The sequence below is a fragment of the Diabrotica virgifera genome, chromosome 1 (assembly GCF_917563875.1).
Source record: "Diabrotica virgifera virgifera chromosome 1, PGI_DIABVI_V3a".
NCBI classification, from domain to species: domain Eukaryota; kingdom Metazoa; phylum Arthropoda; class Insecta; order Coleoptera; family Chrysomelidae; genus Diabrotica; species Diabrotica virgifera.
Window position 1 is genome coordinate 7,339,135 of NC_065443.1, and position 24,540 is coordinate 7,363,674.

General features: G+C 31.0%; 1 protein-coding gene across 1 annotated transcript in view; it reads left to right on the top strand.

Annotated features, from left to right (window-relative positions):
* Positions 1 to 306: 306 nt before the first annotated feature.
* LOC114334605 (uncharacterized) overlaps positions 307 to 24,540 on the top strand; it is a 348,910-nt gene continuing 324,676 nt past the window's right edge. The window contains exon 1 of the mRNA XM_050654383.1: positions 307 to 519. The gene's annotated coding sequence lies outside the window, so the exon portion shown is untranslated. The remainder of the gene's footprint in view (positions 520 to 24,540) is intronic.

Consider the following 24,540-nt stretch of genomic DNA (forward strand, 5'->3'; position numbering starts at 1 on the left):
TCATAACTGTTTATAATTTGACAGTCACGTCTTCTTTCAATTCTTGCTTCAATATTTTTTTAGTATATATATTTACTGGTTTAATCATAATTTTACCATTGCATGAATTAGTAATGTAACGTAGGGGATAAGTTTCCCCGTACTATAAGCATTAGAAAGACCCATCTAGCGTCGCCTCACCAACGCAAAGACCTAACTGTTCCGCGACTCAGCAACCGTGGTAAAAAGAACGAGAGCCTTCGGCCCAATACTCGCCGAGGATTCTTCTTTTCAGCCAATAGCCATCGTTGCTGAACCATCTTGAGCCAAGTATAAGACGCTAGCACCTGCCGATTGAACCCATTTCGAAGTTCTTGTTCGTTCTTGATTCATCCGCTTTTGCCGTGATCTTGACATTGCATTTTCAGGACGAAGAAGTGCGGTGTGTTCGCTCGCAGTGTGTTGTGTTTAACGAGTGAGTTCAACGCCTGCTAAGGACAGACGCCTTTTCACAGGAGGTCTTTGATTTTAGATTGAAAGGTAGGTTTATTGTTTTGATAGCGGTTGAGGAGGTGCTAATGCGCTTTGCGCCAAGGTTGGGATTTTTACGGAATGAATCAGTCACGAAAGTTTACGAAGACGTGAGAATCAGATGCATGGGAACTTTCTGTAACTACGAAGTTAGTAATGAGTAAAACAAACATTGGAATTCGCAGTTTTTAAGCTTAGAAGGTGTTAGTAAATTTTATGATACTTCGCACATCCCGTTCTAAATCACTCAAAATATTAAAATTTTAGATACAGGAGAGCGAAAACAAAATATTGGCTTTGATTATTTCCTAATATATTTTGTATTTGAGTTAGTAATTTTTGTAGCCATATTCGAGAATACAATTCGAATTAATACAGTTTTCCTCCAGAAATTTGATTTGAGGCACTTTTTCCTGAAAGAAATATTAAAACACATTAGTGTTATATGGTGTTTTTTTTTAATTAAGTAATACTTTTTTAATTAATACATTTTTCATATTATTACCGGAAACTGGCGGACCTTCTTGTCACAACTTTGAATGACACTGTACCGGACCAAGAGATTTATTTTTTTATAATTGTGACATATCGGTACGCCCCATCTACTAAAATATTTTTGTGATACTACAGTTTTTGAGGAAAAAGATTATCCATAATGCATAATGTTGGTAAATTAAACAGAAAAATAAAATTTTTTGAGATACAGTTTTAAGCGAGATATAGGACTGCTAAAATGATAACTAAGATTATAAACTAAAATTTTTATAGACCAAGTGTTTGCTAAATAATTATTTTCGATATATACATTCTCATTCATAATTTTGGAAAATGTACAATATCTGTAAGGGAAGTTCAAGCCACTTAATTGGGTAATTGAAATAAGTGACTCTAAAAAAGGAAATTTTTTAATTACATACTGTTAATAATTCACAATTCTTATAATATACGTAAAATATATAATAGCAAAAAATAAATATGAGTTTATTTTACGTTCTCTCTTCCATATTAGTATCTTCTTTAAGTAGTAGATTTCAAAAAGTTCATTAATAATTGCAAAAATTCTTTGTTTTTCCAGTATTTTATAAACATCAATAACATTATTTTTTGCAATATTTGTAATATTAAGTACTTTAATGTCCAACTGGTATATTATTTGACAAATAATGACATGATTTCGAAGTCAGTTAAGCATGATATTAATGCCCTAGGGCGTTATTTTGGAAAATAACTCCTTAGGGTATTAAATTTAAGTAACTAGTTAAATACTGTCAAATTGACAAATAACAACCTAAGTAAAACTATGGTTATTACAATTACGATACGACTATTATTGCTGGTAAATGTACTTATTTGAAAACTAATTAATTCAAAATTCCTTCAAATTTTTTGCATATAAAGAATAATTTAGTCGGACATTAAACGTTGAAGGCATCACGGGTATTATAGATAATAACGCTTTCGGTCAACGTATATCCCTCGGGACAAAGGCCCTCGGTATATACACCATTGACCTCAAGCGTTTTTATCCTTATAATACCCTTGGTACAACAACAGTGACTAGAGTCACTATTTGGGCAAGTATAATTTTTTAAATAATCGCTCACCGGAAAAAGCACATTGAATAACATACAAATTCTTTGGTCGATTCAGCTGAGATTTAGCACTTTAATTGCCATAATTTCAAGTAGTTATTGTTATATTTCGTTACTCAAAAATAAAATTATTAACATCTATAAATTACTGAAAACACTAACTCTCTATGAAATATTTTTCTATAAAAGGTAAAAAAACCGGTACCTATACGTTTTTAACATGAATTCGATGAATTTTAAGATATATTGGGGTATATCTCGATATTCTACTGTACAGAATCTATTTTATTTAACACCTTAGCCTTAGAGATTATTGTGTTCTTATCATAGTTAGGTACATTTAAAACCAGGCTTAATATCTTCAAAATGTCAATTGACTTTTTCGTTTATCGGTTTACTGTAGAAAAGCAAGAAGTAGTTGAGCTTTTCTTCTTCCTTCTTCTTGCATACAGGAAAAAGTTATCTGTATGTCCGGTGTAATTCAATTCACCATCTTCGTTACTTAAAAAACATCCACTAAAAATGAGTTCTATCCCGTAATAGCCATAAAACAAAAACCTTTCAGTTATGTTTCATTATAAGATACTGTTTTTAATCAAAAATAAATGTACAGCTACTGGCAGTAAAATAGTAATTGAAAAAAAAAAACATTTTTTTTTCGGAAAATTAACACATAAATTGACGGTTTAGCTTCTCAATCGTGTATTGATGAATGAGCTTGGAAAGTTTCGCAGTCACATAAAAAACATTTCATAATCAACTCTTTGATGTGCATTAACAATCTGGTAACTAACAGTGTTCGCAAGTAAGCCACAATTTTTGACAAAATGTATTTTGAAAAGTATTTCATTTTACAAAAAAAAACGTCAAAGAAGGCTGTTTTAAAATTTATAATAATAAAAGTTAATATATTAACACGTTAAGCTAAGCAGGCTTATGACTTTGATTACAATATTCGTCCATTCCTCCTTGTTCTTCCCTTTTTCTTTACAATTACTTACATTACTATTAGGATACATCAAGTCGTCATTAATACACATATATACCGTACATAATTTATGCTCTTAGTAGTGCAATTGAAGGGTACATGGAAAAACCGGCTAAGTCAAAGATTAACAATTTTGAGTTATTGGATTTTTTAACTTTTAGTCCGTTGTATGTTTGTCGCTAACTTGAGTCTTAGATTTATAACAAAAAGCTATAAAAGAAGGTATATTTTTCACATTCTGCGAAAAGTTTAACTTTGCTATAATAATTTCAGCTCTGGGAATACAGCATTGTATCTTAAAGTGTAGTGATTTAAGGTACTAGTACACTTTAGAAGACCAAAAATAATCATTTTCTTCAAGAATTTTTTTCTCAGAACCTTTATTAGAAATGAACATAAAACTTTTTACATATTAATAGCTAGAGCTCTTAGAGAGTACAAAAAATATATTTTAATTCATTTATGCACGTACACTAATATTGTAGAGGGCGCAAAAGTCGAGGCCTCGAAAAATTATGGCGGACAGTTAATCTCAGGATTGGGATATCTGAAACAAAAAAATCGTACAATATTTGAAAAAGTAAGGTTTCTTACGTGACAGTTTACCCCAATTTGACCAAAAAATAAAAAATAAATATTTTTTAACCATGAAAAATTGAAGAAAAACGGGCGATTTTTTCACAAAATTTTTTCAAATTTCCGTAAAATCTTTTCTTTGCGGAATTTTTCACTAACGGTGGTAAATTGTCACGTAAGAAACCTTCCTTTTTCAAATTCCGTACGATTTTTTTATTTCAGAGATCCCAATCCTGAGATTAACTGTCCGCCATCGGAACTATTTTTTTTTTTCGAGGCCTCGACTTTGGCGGTTTCTACAATATTAGTGTAAGTGCGTAAATGAAAAAAGATATATTTTTTGTATTCTCTAAGAGTTATATATTAATATGTAAAAAATTTTATGTTCATTTCTAATAAAGGTTCTGAGAAAAAAAATCTTGAAAAAAGCTTATTTTTGGTCTTCTAAAGTGTACTAGTACCTTAATAAAAAAAACAATTGCTTTATAGTAATTTGTGAATTCTCCGGCTATAAGAAAATAAAATAACATTCTGTTTATGTGGCGTTGTTATGACTGACCGTCTGATTGATACCGAAATAAGGAAGCCGTCGCGTCTCGATATTTTGGACTGTTATTATCCTTTACCGCGGGGACATACCTTATTTTTGTAGTGTATGGGCATATATTTATGAGCTTTTTCTCGTGACTTGTCTTGTTATTGCCTTGTTTAAAGGTTTCAGAAGATGCAAACTGGAATTTACTACAAGATGACGTAAAAAATGCAATTTCTACAAAAATGAACTTAGCCGGTTGTTACCGTGTACCCTTCTATTATACTTCGATAAATATTCTAACCCTTGTTTGGTCTTCCACTGATTGTTATCATTTTTCAGCCAAATATCGTTCCCAAAGTATTTTTCTTTCCAATACTTGTAAAACTGATCGTTCAGTTTTTGTCTTCGTTCAAGTTTCTGATGCATGTGAACTATTGCTCTTATTACAATTGTATACGTTCTAAATTTAGATGATTTATGAAATATTTTTGCTTCCGAGTATTATATTGAGTGCATTAATGCAGCGATGGCGTCAAATTGGTTTTTTGTGTATTTTATTTTTACTCGAAATTATCGCTCCAAAATATTTAAATCTCTATACTTGTTCACGTTCATACATTTTTCCTCCATCCGTTTTTATTAAATATTGTCCTTGGTCAAATTCCTAGTCCGTTTACTCCATGTATTCAGGTTTTGCTTCGGTTATATAATCCTTTTCTCGAGCTATTTCTTCTAGTTGTTCCATTGACTTTTTTAATTCTTTAATACTTTTGAACAGAACTACTGCATTATCCGCGAATGACAAACATTAATGTTCTTTTTTATTTTATAATATGTGACCAGATCTCTTAATATTGTCCTCTTTATTATATTTTTTTTATTTTTTATATTCTCGAAACTCCTTTTCGTACTCTTTCTCTTATTTAAAATTTTTCCCTTATTTTATTATTTACCTTCACATTTATTCCCGTTTTCATAAGTGTTAATTTTATCATTCTTCAATTTTTTTTTGGGTAAAACTTGTTTAATGCGTTAATATTATTTCTTTTCTTTTAATTCTATCAAAAACGTTGCTTAAAATCTTAGCCTAATAAAATAAAAAAAGTCAATATGTAAATTCGTACAGGTTAAAACAAATTTTATATCAAAGTTTAGGTGGGTACAAAAGATATTTTCAAGAAAGTATCCAAATCATACAAGGGGATCATTGTTTAAATAATTAAAAAGGGGTAATTTTTGCAAAAAAAAATACTTTTTTAACTGCTGAGGTCATTCAATTACCAACGAAGGTCTATAGGATTTTTTTTGCAAATTTAAAGAGTAAATATTTCTCATAAGGCTTACTAAATTAAATTTGACTCCCTATTTATTTAAATAATTACATATAAAACTTTAAAAACAAATTTGCAAAAAATCATTTTTAGCGTTTTAAATAAGCACTATAAAATATCTTGTTTTACAGACTAAGTTGCGCTATGTTACCAGTATCAAGCAAAAAAAAATTGGTCGAAAAATATTTAAGAGTTTTTGAGATATTGAATTTGTTTTATTAAACGTTACTATATTTTCAATTACAAAAACGCGGTTGTTGCCAAAGAAATATTCACCTGATTAAGATCTCAATATTTTTATTTTTATGTATATTTTCGACCAATGTATTGATAAATTCAAATTTCATTTAAACTCCCCCCTAAAATGGCATTTGAAAATTATTCAAATTTGTTTATAATTTGTTTTTTTAATAACGTCGCGGGGATTAAGTATTTTGAAATGCCGTTTCGATCACTGGGTTCCTGGGATTTTTTTACTAATTAACAAAATTTTTTTGTCGTTTTTCTTCTTCTTTTTCTTCTTAGAGTTATATTACTACGGGCCGTTTTAGGGTTAATTTTATTAAGAATGTCGAATCTCTGAGTTGTAGATTCTAGACCTAAAAATATTAAGATTTAACTAAAATCGTTTTAATAAAATATGGCTAGTTACTGAGTTACAGGGTGTTTTATTTAAAAATTTAAAAATTATTGTTACCAAGTACTTTAAAACTATTTGACGTATCCTTATCATACTTGGCAGAAAGTATGGCTATTATACACCCTATTAAATTGTGATTAATAAACGTTTCTAGCTAGTGCCAGAGACGTACGACAGGGGATAGTGAATTATTGACCCTTCCCAAATTCTACGCCACTGAGTGAATTACTATTGTAGCGAAATTTTTCGATTCTCCAATACTTTGTATGTAAATAACTTTATTGGTATTGATAAAGTCATCAGTTTGAGAGATATGGGAAGTTTAAAATGAATGTATGAATGAATCAAAATAACTATGCCGTTTCATTTTTAACGTCCAATATCTCGAAAACTAATGACTTAATCATTGCCAGTAAAGAGTATATTATTTACATAGAAAGTATTGGAGAATCGAAAAATTTCGCTACAATAGTAATTCCCTCAGTGGCGTAGAATTTGCGAAGGGTCAACCATTAACTGTCCCCTGTCGTACGCCTCTGGTGGTAGCTAGAAACTTTTATTTATCACAATTTAGTAGACTGTATAGTACCCACACTTTCTGTAAAGTATGATAAGGATACGTCAAATAGTTTGAAAGTACTCGGTGAAAATAATTTTTAAATTTTTAAATAAAACACCCTGTAACTCAGTAAGTAGCCACATTTTATTTAAGTGATTTTAGACCAATCTTGATATTTTTAGGTCTAGAATCTACAACTTAGAGATTCGACATTCTTAATGAAACTTAACCCAAAAAGGGCCCGTAGTAATACAATGCCAAGAAAAAACAAAGAAGAGGAAAAGAAGACAAAAAAATTTGTTAATTAGTGAAAAATTCCCAGGAACCCAATTATCTAAACGGCATTTTAAAATATGTAATCACCGCGACGTTACTAAAACAACAAATTATAAACAAATTTGAATTATTTCCAAATGCAATTTTAGGGGGCAGTTTAATTGAAATTTAAATTTATCAATACATTTATCGAAGATATACATAAAAATAAAAATAATAGGATTTAATACAGGTGAATATTTCTTTGGCAACAACCGCGTTTTTGCAATTTAAAATATAGTAACATTTAATAAACAAATTCAATATCTCAAAAAATATTAAATATTTTTCGACCAATTTTTTTGCTTAATACTAATAACATAGCACAACTTATCCTGTAAAATAAGATATCTTATAGTGCTTATTTAAAACGCTAAAAATAATTTTTTGCAAATTTGTTTTTAAAGCTTTATGTATAATTATTTAAATATATAGGGGGCCAAATTTAATTTAGTAAGACATTCGAAAGATTTACCCTTCAACTTTACAGAAAAAAATCCTATAGACCTTCATTAGTAATTGAATGACCTCAGCAGTTAAAAAAGTAAATTTTTTGCAAAAATGACCCCTTTTTAATTATTTAAACAATGATCCCCTTGTATGATTTGGATACTTTCTTGAAAATATCTTTTGTACCCACCTAAACTTTGATATAAAATTTGTTTCAACCTGTACGAATTTACATTTTGATTTACATGTAGTGTAATTTTATTTTACTAGACTATCTATGAAGTCTAAAAAATTAATATATCCATTGTCGATTTATTATTATATGAATATCGGTCTGTATTACAATTAAACTAAAGATGTAGTGCTACTCCCTTTTCTAAAACTACACTGCCATTCTCCTGATATTGATATTGATAAGAGTTCTTGCTGAATCAACAAGGAAATAATTTTCCTGTAGGCTGACTATATACTATCACAAAAAAATTTTAATTGAAAAATTATTTTATAAAAGATAATTATAAAATTTATTAAAATCCCTTAAAGGGCTACACCACTCACAGAACGTTTTCGATATATAAAATATCCTCATCAGTGTTTAGAACTGGTTGATCACATGTTAAGCCACCAAAAAATAGGGTATATACCCTATAAATGGTATAGAAATTTGTTACATTAACATAGTTGCTTAAAATTCCAAACTCTGGGTAAAATTTATAAAGATAAGGCCCTTAGGCACTGTATGACCCCACCATCACGTGGGTTGCTACACAGGTGGATTTGTCTCTACATGAGGAATGTTGGATGTACTCCTTATAGTACCTACCTATTGCATTTGTTTAAAATATTATTTAATACAATATATTTCTAAAGCTGAATAAATCTGAAAAGTCGTAGACTACGACTATACAAGTATCATGAGAGAACTTTTCGGTAAATTACTCGTTAATTTGCCGTTTCCTTTGGTAAAATTAATACTTACTTCTTTTATATTGTACTATTTATTTCCATTTCCTGGCAACCATCGTTAACGATATTGCATACATTTACTGCTTACAAAACTGTTAAAAATTCCGAACTTAAGTATTTCACTTAGCGTGTCTTTTAAGGTAATTACATGAAACTCTGTTAACTGCACCGATAAAGATATTCTTTAATGATTATTCTTCTGTATTTTTTAACTAGGATTTCAATTTCACATCCGAATTAAAGATAAGATAAAGAGATAAGATGGAAATGGGGACACAATGCATTGGAATACATGGACTTCGAGTCATAAACGAGAGAAGACCTAGAAAAATTCGCCGAAAAAAAATAATTGACTTTCGTTTTCAACCAGTTATATGAGATCAGTTAACTCCTTTTGACTATTTGTAAGAGGGGCTGTGCCATCTGCAAAACGTGGGTTGTTCATTTTTCGGCCATTTATTCAGATGCCTTTTTCTCATCCTTCAAGCGTTCTTCTCATAATATGCTACTCATATAGGTATGTTAAATAATTGAGGAGACAGTACACATCCTTGTTTGACACCTTGTTCTGGTTTGAATTCTTTTGGAAGTGTGTCAACTACTTTAACTATTTCAGTAGTGTGTTCATATAGTTCAGTTATAAATTAAATTAAGTGTTATGATACGTCTACTTCTTTTAGTATCTGCCATAAGTTTTGTCATTTGACCCTGTCGAACGCTTTACGATAAAACAAACGTGTAGTAGAATAATGGATTCCCTAGATTTTTCTGTTATTTATCGGGGAAGAAATAAAAGGCAAATTTACAAAACAGTGACCAGACTAGTAATAACACATTCGGCAGAAACACAACCTGACACAAAGAGGATAAACAAATGGTACAAACAACAGGGACCAAAACTCACGATTCTGATGTATACTTACATTTGTCCCTTGTCCTTCCTACAGAATGTCTCAAACTTAACATAATAAAAACATGTCTTTCCTTCCGCCCGGTATAATTTCAAAAAAGGGGGCAAAAATCGATGGTAAGGCACTATGGAACAGAGCTAGAAGTACAGATATACGACGGAGATACAAGACTAGAATGGAATAATCACATAGGTAAGCCGAATGACAACGAATAGTGTAAAGACGGCGAGAGACGTTTCCCCGATGGGAAGATAAACAGTGGAAAGACCACGAAAACTATGGAACGAGAACTTACTGAAGGTAGGTACATTGAAAAACAGACAGCCGTGTCTACATACAAAGAAAAAATAATATTTAATAAATTTTTGCCTGATCAAACCTTAAAGAATATTCATCATCATCATCAATGGCGCTACAACTCTTCGTCAGTCTTTGCCGCGTTAACTATCTTTGTATTCTTTGTCTAAGGTCTTTGCCTTCCATGTTTGTCGGTTCTGTGCCACTAATTCTCATTGTTGCCCTCCCATTTTCTCTAGATCTCCTTTGACTGCATCTTTCCACCTTTTCCTAGGCCGCCCAACACACCTTCTTCCATCTGGCCTTTCCCAGAACACATTGTTTATAAGGCGATTGTCGTTACTGCGTATCACATGCCCTGCCCATCTGAGTCTATTAGCCTTTATATATCTGACTAGATTTTGTTTTCCGAATAGAGACTCTAGCTCGTTATTGTATCTGCGCCTCCATTTGTTTGTCATGCTGTCTCTGCAAGGGCAATATATCATTCGAAGGATTTTACATTCCCACACAAGTAATTTATTTACTTCTCTTTTTGTTAGCGTCCATGTTTCGCTTCCATACGCGAGTGCTGGTCGTATTATGGTCTAATATATCTGGACTCTTACACCTCGTGAAAGAAGTTTTGACTTCATTAGATGTTTCATTGCAAAGAAAGATCTATTTCCTGCCATTATTCGCGTTTCAACTTCTCGCTCTAATTTGTTGTCATTTGTGAGTGTTGCTTCTAGATATTTAAATTCTTTAACCACTTCGAAGTTATGATCGTTTATAGTAATATTTTGCCTTATTCTCCGTCGTTCTTGTTTTGAGACGACCATGTATTTTGTTTTGTCTTTATTTATTTTTAGACCGATGTTTAATGCAGCTTCTTTAAAGCTCGAGGAAATATCCCTAATTTCTAATGTTGATTGTGCTACTGCGTCTACGTCATCGGCAAAAACGAGTATGATTTTTGCTCCCAGAGCAGTTATATCTGGTTTGATTTTTGGATAAATTTTTCACATGACATATTTTAAGGCCAGATTAAACAACAATGGGGACAACGGATCTCCCTGTCTCAGTCCAGAATTTACGCAGAAAGCATTTGATATTTTTCCCCCTATTCTAACTTGTGCAAAGAAGTAATTACACACATTTGTGTTACCGAAGCTAGTTTCTTGGATACGCCGAACTCGATCATTGCCTTCCATAATGTTGCACCATTCTATTCTTAAAGAATATTAGTTAACATATTTTTTTGTCCACTTTTTTCTATGCTTTATATTGGACATGACTAAATACTAAACATTCTTTAACGATATAATTGCAAGTAGAATCGTTTATTGAAGATTTCCTTATTTAAAATCGACTATCTTATAATCAGCAATTTAGCGATTAAACGATAAAACCTAATCCCCCAAATTAGGACCTAATAATTTGAAAACCTATAAACTGTTGTCCATCAAAACAGCATATGGTTCTAAATAAAGAGTAGTGCCAATTAATTGGAAGTAAGCCATTCATCTCGCCAGCCTCGTACCAAACGGTATATTCCCGTTAGGAGAACGAGCTACGTTGGTCATTGTATTTCAGCGAGATTCGATTCGAATAGTTGTTAAGCTACTAATGAAGAAACGCTTGTGCCATTTTTAGTAAACGCATCGGGTTTATTAGTAAAAAAGATTATTGCTAGTAAATGACCTCCTAACGCTAAACGAGGAATTCACAGTAGCGTATCCAGGCGCGGATACAGGGGGGTCAGCGGGTCCATAGACCCCCTATTGTATTTAGTCTATAAGTATTTTTTTATTATTTATTATTTTTTTTTTCTGTTAACTCTAAACTTTAAGCCATCAGTACAACACTAAATTACACAACAACAAAAATGATATTTTAAAATGCAAATACATTACACTGGGTATAATAAACCTTATCTCATGAAAAGTCCCGTTTCAAATTTGTAATACAATAAAGATATAAGAATTTGTATTTTACTAGAAATCCATGCGTACCTACCCATTGATGGTAGAAAGGTTAATCTCTATGGTAAAGAACGACCAGTGAGATTAATAGTCGTGAAATATCTATCAATCCTTTTGATACCGTAGGTATCTCTGATTATACAGGGTGTCCCCGAAAATAGTGCGTTCCTTTAAGGTATGAATACAATACACAATTTAGAACAAAAAAGTCTTATAACATTTTTTTCTAAAGTTAACCTTTTTTTTCCATATAAGTGAATTTTTATTAGGCTACGTTGAAAGTCCCCACTAAAATGGAAAATTTTACTTATAGTGGAGTCACTGAAGGTGGATATGAGCTATTACCTCCGATTTCGTTGAACCTCCATCGATTTGCATGAAAATTGGTGAGTGGTTAGAAGATATCTCAAGGAACAAAGGTGACATGGTGCCAACTTGCGCTTTCACCCTGGAGTGGATGCCACCCCTTCTCGGGGGTGAAAATTATTTTAATAAAAATAACCCAATAATTCGATAGAGGGACAAATTTCAAGCAAAATTTGTTATATAAAGTTATTAAAATAAATCAAAACTTTTTGAGTTATTAAAGATCAAAGATTTTAATTTTTCTTGAGAAAAATGCATGTTTTTAACCAAGTTTTACAAAAAAATTATTGTTATCAAAATTGAAGCTAATAAAAAATGAAATAAACCCCTTACTACAAAAACCTTTTAATGTTAACTAAAAGTGAGTTATAGGTAATTAAATGTATATTTTTTTCGGCGAGTAAAAAACTCTAGTATTCAAGCTGAAATAACGGGAAACTCATGCATTTTATAACATAAACTTATTAAACATGTGTCAAAGTACTTAAAAATATCTATTAAATGAGCCCCCGAACGTTAAAATTTATGCTATTAAATAGCGTTAAAATTTATGCTCGAAATTTTTTTAATTTTTTTTTAATGTTTCCAAAAAATGTTATTATTTTTTTATAACTTCTTTCGTGTTTACGATATTAGACAGGTTCATCTAAAAGTTAATTCCAAGTGCCATTTAAGCACTTTGAAACTAATCTCTTAAACCCCTTACTTTTTTAAAAATAAAAGGTTAAAGGACCCCGGTTGCATGGTTCCCACAGCAAAATTTAAGATTTAAACGTTTCTATCTCGGTTATTTTTTACCCTATAGAAATAGTAAAACAGGTAAAATATTTGGCACAGAAAAAACTAAAATGGGGTTATATATAATGTTTTACGTATATTGAGTATTTTTTGGAGTTATTATCAAAAGAATATGAGAATTACAATAATTTTAAAAATTTTGATTTTTTTAAATTATACATTTTTTTTCAAAAATATGCATTCTAAACCGGTTAAAATTATCGAAACCATTACTTGTGTTAATCTAAAGAAGTTTTTGTAAGAATTAATATAAATTTAAATTTTTTGGAAATGGCGTATGCGTTTAATTATAGCGTTTAATTTTTCCTAAAAATTTCGAAACAATTCTTCTATTTTCATTGTAACTTGCTTAATTTTGACGCTATTACCTTGTTCTGAAGCTCATTTGATAGGTATTCCTAAGTACTTTGGCAAATGTTTAGCAGGAATATTTTATACATTGCATCGTTTTCCCGTTATTTAAGCTTGAAAACATAGATTTGAGTACTCGTCGAAAAAAATACAGATTCAATTGCCAATAACTCACATTAGTTTAGTTCTTTATGTGAGGAATGTATTCAATTTTTTATTATCTTCAATTTCAGTAATAATAACTCTTTTGGAAAAGCTTATAGTTTTTCATTTATACGTGAAAACCGATTTAAAACATGCATTTTTCTACGAAAAAACAAAATTTTCGGTCTTTAATAACTCAAAAAGTGTTGATTAATTTTAATAACTTTATAAAACAAATTTTGATTACAATTTGTCCCTCTATCGACTTATGGTATTATTTTTAATAAAATAATTTTCACCCCCGAGAAGGGGTGGCATCCACCCCCAGGGTAAAAGCGCAAGTTAACATCATGTCACCTTTGTTCCTTGAGGTATCCTCTAATTACTCACCAATTTTCATGAAAATCGATGGAGGTTCAACGAAATTGGAGGTGAAAACCTTCAGTGACTGCACTATTAACTTTTTTTGGCTTTAGGACCTAATAATCACAACCCAATAGGTCCCCATAACGCTCGAGTGACTGCAAATTTAGCATACTTTGTTCCCCTACCATAATAAACATTCTCATTTTTTATATTTTTATTGACATATTGGAATAAAGATTCATATTTTAAAAGTTTTCTTTTAAAAATTGACTAATCAATACATTATTTGTTTCAGGTAAGAGACACTTAATTAGAAAAAGTCAAAGTAAGTGGAAGATTATAACGTAAAGTAATACTAAAATTAAATTCAGTAGATAATGCCTTATTATGGAAAATTTGCGTATAAAGGCAAATTGACCATTTTCCATATAAATTCAAAAACTTTAAAATTGCGGAGATATTGAACAAAAACGGTTCTCTTTTAATTTTAAGATGGCACCTTTCGCGGTGGTAGCATTTTTTAATTACGCTATTTTAAATTTACACTACATCCGACGCCTTGAAGGGCACTAAGGATTATGAGAAAGAAGAAGAAGAAAAATTTACACTAATCCTACTACACTACTATTGACCCTCCCCCCCCTAACAATAATAATAATAAAATTTGGGGTAGTTTGCCATGCAAGTTTTGGCCTTTTTTTAGTTTAACCTGACTGGGCTATTAGTATCAGTATCTCACATAGTTTATCACTTCTATAATACCATAATGAATTCGTAACACTTGTTCCTCTACTGTGGAAGTCGGTCTTCAAATTTATTCTACTTTAAATTACCATACAATGCTCGATAAGAAGTGTTGAGCTTAGAGATGTTAATGAATATCGACAATAATTATCATATTTAGGAAAAACAATGGCCAGCTGGGAATGCTCTCAGATATTTTAAAAATTTAAGAAGAATCCATAATGCAGAAACTATGGAGATGTTACAGGAAGTTATTCAGAACGTGGAATTATTTAATTGATGACAAGATTGACTATATAAACATCTGTTTATGTATAGAGAAACTTGGATTTTTTCCTTCCTTACGTGCGATCTCCGCGACGAAGGTTGGCAATCATCATTGCCAGTTTAACTTTTGACACTACAGCCCGAAAGAGTTCAGTTGAGCTGCATCCAAACCATCCTCTGACGTTTCTTAGCCAGGACATTTTTCTCCTACCTACCTGCCTTCTTCTCCTGCCTTCCTTGAATCTTTCCCTCCATTATAATTTTAGGAATTCATATCTGTTCCCACGTGTTATATGACCCAAATATTGTAGTTTTCTGGTTTTGATTGAATCCAGTATCTTCCGGGTTTTGTCCATTCTTTTTGGTACTTCTTCATTGGTTATTCTCTTACTCCAGGAGTTTCTCAACATTCTTCGATATGTCCACATTTTAAATGCTGCCAATTTATTGAGACATTCTTTATTAAGAGTCCATGTGTCCACAACATATAAACGAACAGAAAATACATAACATTTTAGTACTCGTTTTCTAAGATTTAGTCTGATGTCTTTACTACATATAGACGGAGAGCTAAAGCCGAAAAATCATCGTCATAAGTAATATGGAGTTTTTCCTGTGAAATGTGTTCATTGAATATTGACAATTATGACCCCTTTCAGGCTGACACCTCAGTGGATACAGGAAGTAGCAATAAGGGATGAAAGGGGAAAGTTAGTGCAGTCATTAAACGTTTTCACCTCCTATTTTGTTAAACCTGTATCGATTTGCATGAAAATTGGTGACTAGTTAGCAGTTAGAGCATACTTCAAGAAACAAAACTGATTTGGTGCCACCTCGCACTTTTACCCTGGTGGTGGATACCCCCCTTACCACCCCCTGAGGTTGAAAACTATTTTATTAAAAATAACCCCACAAATCGATAGAGGGACGAATTCTAAGTAAAATTTGTTATATCATATTATGAAAACTTGCGTAAAGTTACGGATGATAAAAAGAACATATTAATTAATTGTATGTTAATTAAATATTATTACATTTGACATATTCGAACACACTTTTGCTAAATTTATAATATCGAAATAATATAAAAATAATATTTTACTAACATATAATTAATTAACATGTTCTTTTTATCATCCGTAACTTCACGCATGTGCTCTTAAACAGACAAATCTTTGATCTTTAATAACTCAAAAAGTATTGATTTATTTTAATAACATGATATAACAAATTGTACTTAAAATTTGTCCGTCTATCGATTTGTGGCGTTATTTTTAATAAAATAGTTTTCACCTCCGAGAAGAGGTGGTATCCACCCCAGGGTAAAAGTGCAAGTTGAAACCAAATCAGTTTTATTTCTTGAGGTATGCTCTACCTAGTCACCAATTTTCATGCAAATCGATGGAGGTTTAACAAAATAGGAGGTGAAAACCTTTAATAACTACACTAACTTTCCCCTTTCATCCCTTATTGCTACTTCCTGTATCCACTGAGGTGTCAGCATGAAAGGGGTCATAATTATCAATATACAATAGACACATTTCACATGTCAAACTCCATATTACATATGACGATGATTTTTCGGCTCTAGCTCTTAGTCTAATAATATTTGTTTCATATTATTGACACTCCATTTCTAGCCTTATCTATTCTAACTCTTGCTTTCTTTGGTATAATCGTTTGTTTCATTAATGTTTGTCCTTAAATATTTATGAATCTGAACTCCTTCTATCGTCTTATTATTTCCATGTAGATTGATGTTTCTGATATGTTCTTTGATATAACCATGAATTTTGTTTTCTTTATGTTTAGTAACAGACCAAAATATACACTCGTTGCAACAACCATATCTAAAATTCTTTGTAGATCTGTAATATTTTCTGCTATTAGTACTATATCATCGGCATTTTTAGTTTCAGATATGGGCAGGTCATTTAATTTTGTGCCTGTATCTTCCAAAGATTTTTTGAGTATTTCCTCTGAGTTTTTTTTTTATTTCACTGGAATTTGTTTAGTTGGATCTGTCTTGCTAGAATATTCAACGAGATATTCTTTTCTGTCTTCTTCCAGCCATTTTACTATTTCTGGTTCAATTTCATTAGCTTCGCAGACTTTTTGTGTCCCAGTTTTCTTTAAAGAATATTTTACGTTTTTCATGTTTATCCCTCGGATTATTTGTCTTCTTTAATCCTGTTTTCTTCGATTATTGTGTTTGATTAATATTGTTTATGTAGTTTTTAATATTTTTAGTATACATCGGACTCCGACTTTATTAGTCCATAACATTGAAATAGCAAACTTTTCAGGAGAGAAAAAACGAGATGTTATGTGAATTTTACATTTTTTTCTGTATAAATTCCTTATCTAAAATCAAATTCTACGCTCATGGTTAGTATGTGTGCATCTATCTAATGCTAGTATTTATTTTTAGTTATTGACGTTGCTTTACCCTGAAATTCACCCTTAAAATATGATAAGGTACTATCGCTGAGGCACCCATATTCAAAATTTGAGTATTAGGGCACATCAACCTGCCTTGTCACATGTTATGGCAATTACACAGGTTTTACTTGAGTAATATTTCTTGGCTAACAAATTCATTATCACATATTAGGGCCATATTTAAAACTGAACGGTTCTTATCACACAGCCACTCTTGAACACAGCAAATGTTGCGCTCTTGCTAATGCTGAGAGAGCCAAAACAGGAAATGGTAATAACGACACAGGCGTAATATGCAGATTTTAAGATAACTAAATTATACAGTGCTTTTCAGATAAAATAATCCACCTTAAATAACTTTTGAACCACTGACTTTTAAAACGCAATAATACGTCAAATAATACTTGAAGGGGAAGATATTATGTCATATTTAATCTTGCCGGGAAAGTCACCGTCTCACCACCCGTATTATCCTTTATTTTTTTTTTAATTACTTCCACCTTTTTTATTTGATATTTGGATTCTCTTCTTTGTGCTGATTTCAAAAATGTATAACACTTGATGCTTAAAGTGATTAGTTTATAAGAAATATAAATACAAAAGCAAGAAAACAGGATTGAATAAATTTGTTTTTAACAATTATATAACATTTAGAAAAACATTTCACTACCAAAAATTTTAACAATAATTATTTAAAAATTTTAACAATAATTATTCAAACTTGCAAAAGTCACTTCGAGTAATTATTGTTAAAATTTTTGTTAGTGAAATATTCACTCTAAATATTTGTATCTAATAAAATTGTTAAAAAAAAATTTTTTTCAATCCAGTTTTCTTGCATTTGTATTTATTTTTCTCATAAACTAATCACTTTAAGCGTCATTTTTGAAATCAGTACAAAGAGGAGAATCCAGATATAAAATAAAAAAGGTGGAAGTAATTTAAAAAAAATTAAGGGATGATACGGGGGTGAGAGGATGCCTTTTCCGACAAGCTTAAATATGGCATGATGTCTTCCACTTCAAGTATTATTTGACGTGCTTATGCGTTTTTTCTAAAAATCAGTGGTTTAAAAGTTATTTAAGGTGGATAGTTTTATCTGAAGAGCAATGTATGAAATTATTCCACAATGAAGGCAACGAGTAAAGGAACGTGTTAGGTCAAAAAACAGATTTTTCATTTTTTTCTTTTAGGTTTATGACAGTATTGAAGTCGGGGTGCGATAATATGTTCTTGAAGTTTCGTATACATATGAACGTTTTTATAAAAATTCTACTTTTTCCATAAAGGGCCTAGCCGGGTAAGATGATGAAAAGTGCCCCCAACTCGATTCGAATTCCATATAGGTCACCGTTTAGCATATATCGTGAAACTAACTTTCTGAAATTGTTAGCCCTCTAGGTGGTCATGTGACCCACCTAGAGCCTAATTAGGCTTTTTAAGTTTTTATTTTTTATCTCAGCCGCATCCAGAACTAGCGAAAAACTTTAAATAAAAAAGTTGTAAGCTTTGAAAAGTTCTATCCAAAAAAATTTATTTTTTTAATTTTTGGCGGGAAATTTAAATTTTAGGACGATTTTAAAATTTTAAATGATTATAAAAAAATAACTAAGACATTCGTTTTCACGAAAAAAATATATAACGTGTATTTTTGCATAATATTTCACCCAGAATTTTTTCAAATTTTTAAAATTGGTGAAACGCACCTTTAAAAATAAAAAACCGCATATTTTCGGTTTTTTTTCCGTTTTTTGATATAATTTTATACATATTTTTCAAAAAAGGTAATACCGTCACTAGAATAGGTAAAAATCTGAAAAATAATTGGGGTTTGCTTAATAAAAATTTTTTGTAATGCCATCCATTTTCAAGATACAGGGCGTTGAAGAAAACAAAATTTAACACATTTTTTTACGATTTTGCCGAAACTACTGGCAACATTGTAATAAAATTTGGCAAGTTTTAAGAGGTAGTTGTTCTGCACTTTTTGACATACAATTAAGAATTTTATATTTATCATTGGCGCGCATACGGGTAATGGTCTGAACTTTTTAAAGAAAAAAGATAGTACGCCACTGACATATTTCAAATTAACAATCCTTTTTGAATAGTTTAAATAAAAAATTTGTAATATTTAAAAAGTTCCGTGCGAAAAAAATTTTTATTTTAATTTTTGGCGGAAAATTTAAATTTTAGAACGATATTAAAATTTTAAATGAGTATAAAAAATAACTAAGACATTCGTTTTCACGAAAAAAAATATATAACGTGTATTTTTGCATAATATTTCACCCTGAATTTTTTCAAATTTTTAAAATTGGTGAAACGCACCTTTAAAAATAAAAAACCGCATTTTTTCGGTTTTTTTTTTCGTTTTTGATACAATTTTATACATATTTTTCAAAAAAGGTAACTCCGTCACTGGAGTAGGTAAAAAATTTCAAAATAATAGGGGTTTGCAATAAAAATTTTTTGTAACGCCATCCATTTTCAAGATACAGGGCGTTGAAGAAAACAAAATTCTACACATTTTTTACGATTTTGCCGAAACTACTGGCAACATTGTAATAAAACTTGACGGGTTTTAAGAGGTAGTTATTGTGCATGTTTTGACATACAATTAAGGATTTGATATTCATCATTGGCGCGCTTAGGGGTAATAGTCTGAATTTTACAAAGAAAAAAAAGATAGTACGCCACTGACATATTTCAAAATAACAATCATTTTTGAATTCCTCATTCAACTTGCGATAAAAAGCTATCTTATCATTTTTTCATACGAGGCGCCGTTTTGCTGCAAAAAATAAAATATCTTAACGCTTCCAAAGTATTCGAATTAGTTTTTATAATAATTAATGTATGAGTTGTATTAGTCCTGTCGCCAGGGGGGGTACAACGGCCTCGTTAATTCAGATGGACTTACCCAAGTTTTTTTTATGTATTTTGACCCGTAGAACACGAATTTTTTGGGTAACAGTTGATCCGGATGTCGATAAGATTGTTATAGACCAAGAACTTGAGGAATCAAATAACAGCGATTTTTGGCAAAACAAAACAATATTTTATATTTTTTGGGTCATTTTAAGCAAAAAATATTTCTACAAGTTTTTTAGTAGGATGCACAGTTTTCGAGATAAACGCGGTTGAACTTTCAAAAAATCGAAAAACTGCAATTTTTAAACCCGAATAACTTTTGATTAAAAAATAAAATAGCAATTCTGCTTAGCGCCTTTGAAAGTTCAAGTCAAATTATGTCGGTTTTGATTATTTGCATTGCTAAAAATTTATTGTGTTATTGTTAAACAAAGCTACAAACAACTAGTGCGTGAGTGATGATTCTATGATTTCTCATTTAAAATCGAACGAGTAGGTAGAATAGGTACTAGTGCAATCAAGACTATTTCTACGTTACATGCGTTAAAACGCATGTAAAAGCACGGGAAACCCTACGTGTTTATAGCTTTGTTAAACAATAAAAAAATAAATTTTTACCAATGCAAATAATCAAAACCGATATAATTTGACTTAAACTTTCAAATGCGGTAAGCAGACTTGCTATTTTATTTTTTAATCAAAAGTTATTCGGGTTCAAAAATTGCAATTTTTCGATTTTTTTAAAGTTCAACCGCGTTTATCTCGAAAACTGTGCATCCTACGAAAAAACTTGTAGAAATATTTTTTACTTAAAATGGCCCAAAAAATACAAAATATTGTTTTGTTTTGCCAAAAATCGCTGTTATTTGATTCCTCAAGTTCTTGGTCTATAACAATCTTATCGACATCCGGATCAACTGTTACCCAAAAAATTCGTGTTCTACGGTTTAAAATACATAAAAAAAACTTGAGTAAGTCCATCTGAATTAACGAGGCCGTTGTACCCCCCCTGGCGACAGGACTATATGTAGATGTAGAAACTACTAATACATAGAAGTTCGAATACTTTGTAAGGGTTAAGATGTTTTATTTTTTGAATAAAAATGGCGCATCGTATGAAAAAAGCGGAAGATAGATTTTTTGTCACAAATTGAACGAGGAATTCAAAAAGGATTGTTAATTTGAAATATGTCGGTGGCGTACTATCTTTTTTCTTTAAAAAGTTCAGACCATTACCCGTATACGCGCCAATGATAAATATAAAATTCTTAATTGTATGTCAAAAAGTGCAGAACAACTGCCTCTTAAAACTTGCCAAATTTTATTACAATGTTGCCAGTAGTTTCGGTAAAATCGTAAAAAATGTGTAAAATTTTGTTTTCTTCAACGCCCTGTATCTTGAAAATGGATGGCATTACAAAAAATTTTTATTAAGAAAACCCCAATTATTTTTCAGTTTTTTACCTATTCTAATGACGGTATTACCTTTTTTGAAAAATATGTATAAAATTATATCAAAAAACGAAAAAAAAAACCGAAAAAATGCGGTTTTTTATTTTTAAAGGTGCGTTTCACCAATTTTAAAAATTTGAAAAAATTATGGGTGAAATATTATGGAAAAATACACCTTATATATTTTTTTCGTGAAAACGAATGTCTTAGTTATTTTTTTATAATCATTTAAAATTTTAAAATCGTCCTAAAATTTAAATTTCCCGCCAAAAATTAAAAAAATAAATATTTTTGGATAGAACTTTTTAAAGCTTACAACTTTTTTATTTAAAGTTTTTCGCTAGTTCTCGATGCGGCTGAGATAAAAAATAAAAACATAAAAAGCCTAATTAGGCTCTAGGTGGGTCACATGACCACCTAGGGGGCTAAAATTTTCAGAAAGTTAGTTTCACTATATATGCTAAATGGTGACCTATATGGAATTCGAATCGCGTTGGGGGCACTTTTCATCATCTTACCCGGCTAGGCCCTTTTGATTTGCAATATGTTCATCGGTTCAGAACATTGTATACATATTTTCGTTGATTGTACAATATTACTATTTGTAATATTTTTATTGTCTATATAAATCTCACGGTTAATTATTAAATTTTACACAATAAACAATCACACTCTGTTATTTCAGTATCATCTGCAATGCAGGACAGCTAATAAATAACAGATAAATAATAGATATTATCTAAAACAACCGGTTGTTCAAATTCAAACAAACAAAATGGTTAATTTAACAATATCCTTTTATTTTATCGTCAATGTACCGAATTAATGTCACGTTTGTGCGGGGTAATGACAATAGTTCATTAGTGCCTTATCTGCATGTGTAAACTAAACACGTAACCGCATGCATGCCTCTGTTGCTGTTGCTGTACGGAAATTGCAATAACGAGAAAATTCGAAATAGCAGCAAAGGTAATACGTGCCTTATAGGCTCATAATTAGTGTTAAAAACTTTAATCAAGTTCTGATATCATCATATCCAGGTATATTTCAATTCAAAGTGTTTTTCGTTGACTTTTAAGTTTTCCTGAGAGAGCATGTTGTCTGAGGATGACACTGGGGCACTTTAAACTTATCGACGAAACTTCTTATGCTCCTCCATATGAAGCTTATGAATTGAAAAGTGGCTACTATATTTTTGTCCTGTATCACTACAAAAAAATTTATTGAAAAAAAAAACAAAAGAATATACAACGAGAAGTCATTAATGCTGAAGCACTCCCAAAATCCATACATGTTCTGCTGTACCTTTTTTTAAAATCATAATAGGAATGTCAAAGGTCTCTTGGTAGATCTTCAAATCAAAATAATGGACTGATAGTGGACCGTTGGGCTACGAGATTGAATAAAGGCTATGTGTTGGTATAAAGTACAAGAAGAATGATTTATTTGTATTTTAACGTTAGAATCCTACAGCTAGCTAGAACCAAACAGAATACCACAAGAATGGAGGTCAAGCATCCTAATACCTCTCTTCAAATAAGGAGACAAATCGGACTGAGAGAATTACAGAGGAAGTAACTTATTAAAACACAATATCAAAATTAACAACCAAATCGATAATACATAAACTGAATGAAATTATAACATTAGCAGAAGACAAACAAGGTTTAAGGTTGGGAAGATCATGCACCGACGCTATATTTATAATGAGGCAAGTTTAAGATAAATCATTAGAATACAACAGACCGGCATATTTATGTTTCGTCTTCCTTAAGAAAGCATTTAACAGGGTCAAATTAAAGCACGTTATCCCTTTATTATACTCCAGTGAGGGACCTCCAGGAATAATTAAAACGATCAAAAACATCTACAAGAACAACACAATAAAAGTAAAAGTAGCAGATCAACTAACTGACCAAATTGAAGCTGGAATTGGGATTAGATAGGAGGATTCCTTGAGTCCTTTATTGTTCAACCTGATCATGGATGAAATAATAAAAAAAGTAGGAACTGAAAAAGGATACAAATGGGAGGAAAGCAACTTGAAATAATATGCTATGCAGACGATGCAGTACTAATCTCTCAAAGGGAAGGTGATTTACAACGTATGCTACACTAATTTAATTTAACCGTCAGAAAATTTAATATGTTAATTTTACCAAAAAGACAAAAGACATCGTTATAACAGAAAATACAATAAGATGTAACTTAGAGCTGCAGGGTCAGATAACAGAACAAGTGACGGAGTCTAAATATCTAGGCATCACATTACCAAGCTACGGAAAACTCTAAAAAGAAGTGGAAGAGCAAGTGAATAAAGTAAATAGAGCCGCAGGTTGCCTGAATTATACAATATGGAGAAATAAAAATATCGGAAAAGAAATTAAAATCAGAATTTACCAAAACATTCATCAGACCAATAATGACATACGCGGCAGAAACATGACCTGATATAAAGAGGACAAAAAGAATGCTCGAAACAGCGGAGATGAAACCCCTTCAAAAAATCAATGGTAAGACTCTATAGGACAGAGCTATAAGTACAGATATACAACGTAGATGCAAGGTGGTGAACATCAAGAACTAGTTAAGAAATACAAGAGTAGAATGGAATGACCAAATAAGCCGAATGACAACAAAAATATCAGGTCAGGAAGCCGAGGGACAGTTTCCCAATAGGAAGAGGATCAGTGGGAAGGCCACAAAAACTATGGAACGATAAGTTACTGGAAGCATTGAAAAAACAGACGGAGTCATGTCTATGCAAAAAGAAGAAAAAGAAGAAGAAGGGGCTGAACCCTAAACATATTCATTTTTTTATGATTTATTGCCATTATATTCTTACTATAGTACGGATCTGGCAAAATCTGATAAAGTTAAAGGAAATAGTACTTAATACCTAAATGAACTGCAGAACTAGTTTTTTTTTCAAGCGCGATTTACAATTTTTCTTCAAAAATAAAATGCCATAAAATTAACCCGTCTCGTTTTTCATTTCCAGTTTCCAATAATCTTAACGATACTATTATTATGACTACAACCAGCCATACCATAAGAACACAGTGATTATACTTAAAATCGTTCTTAATACCACAGAAAGTA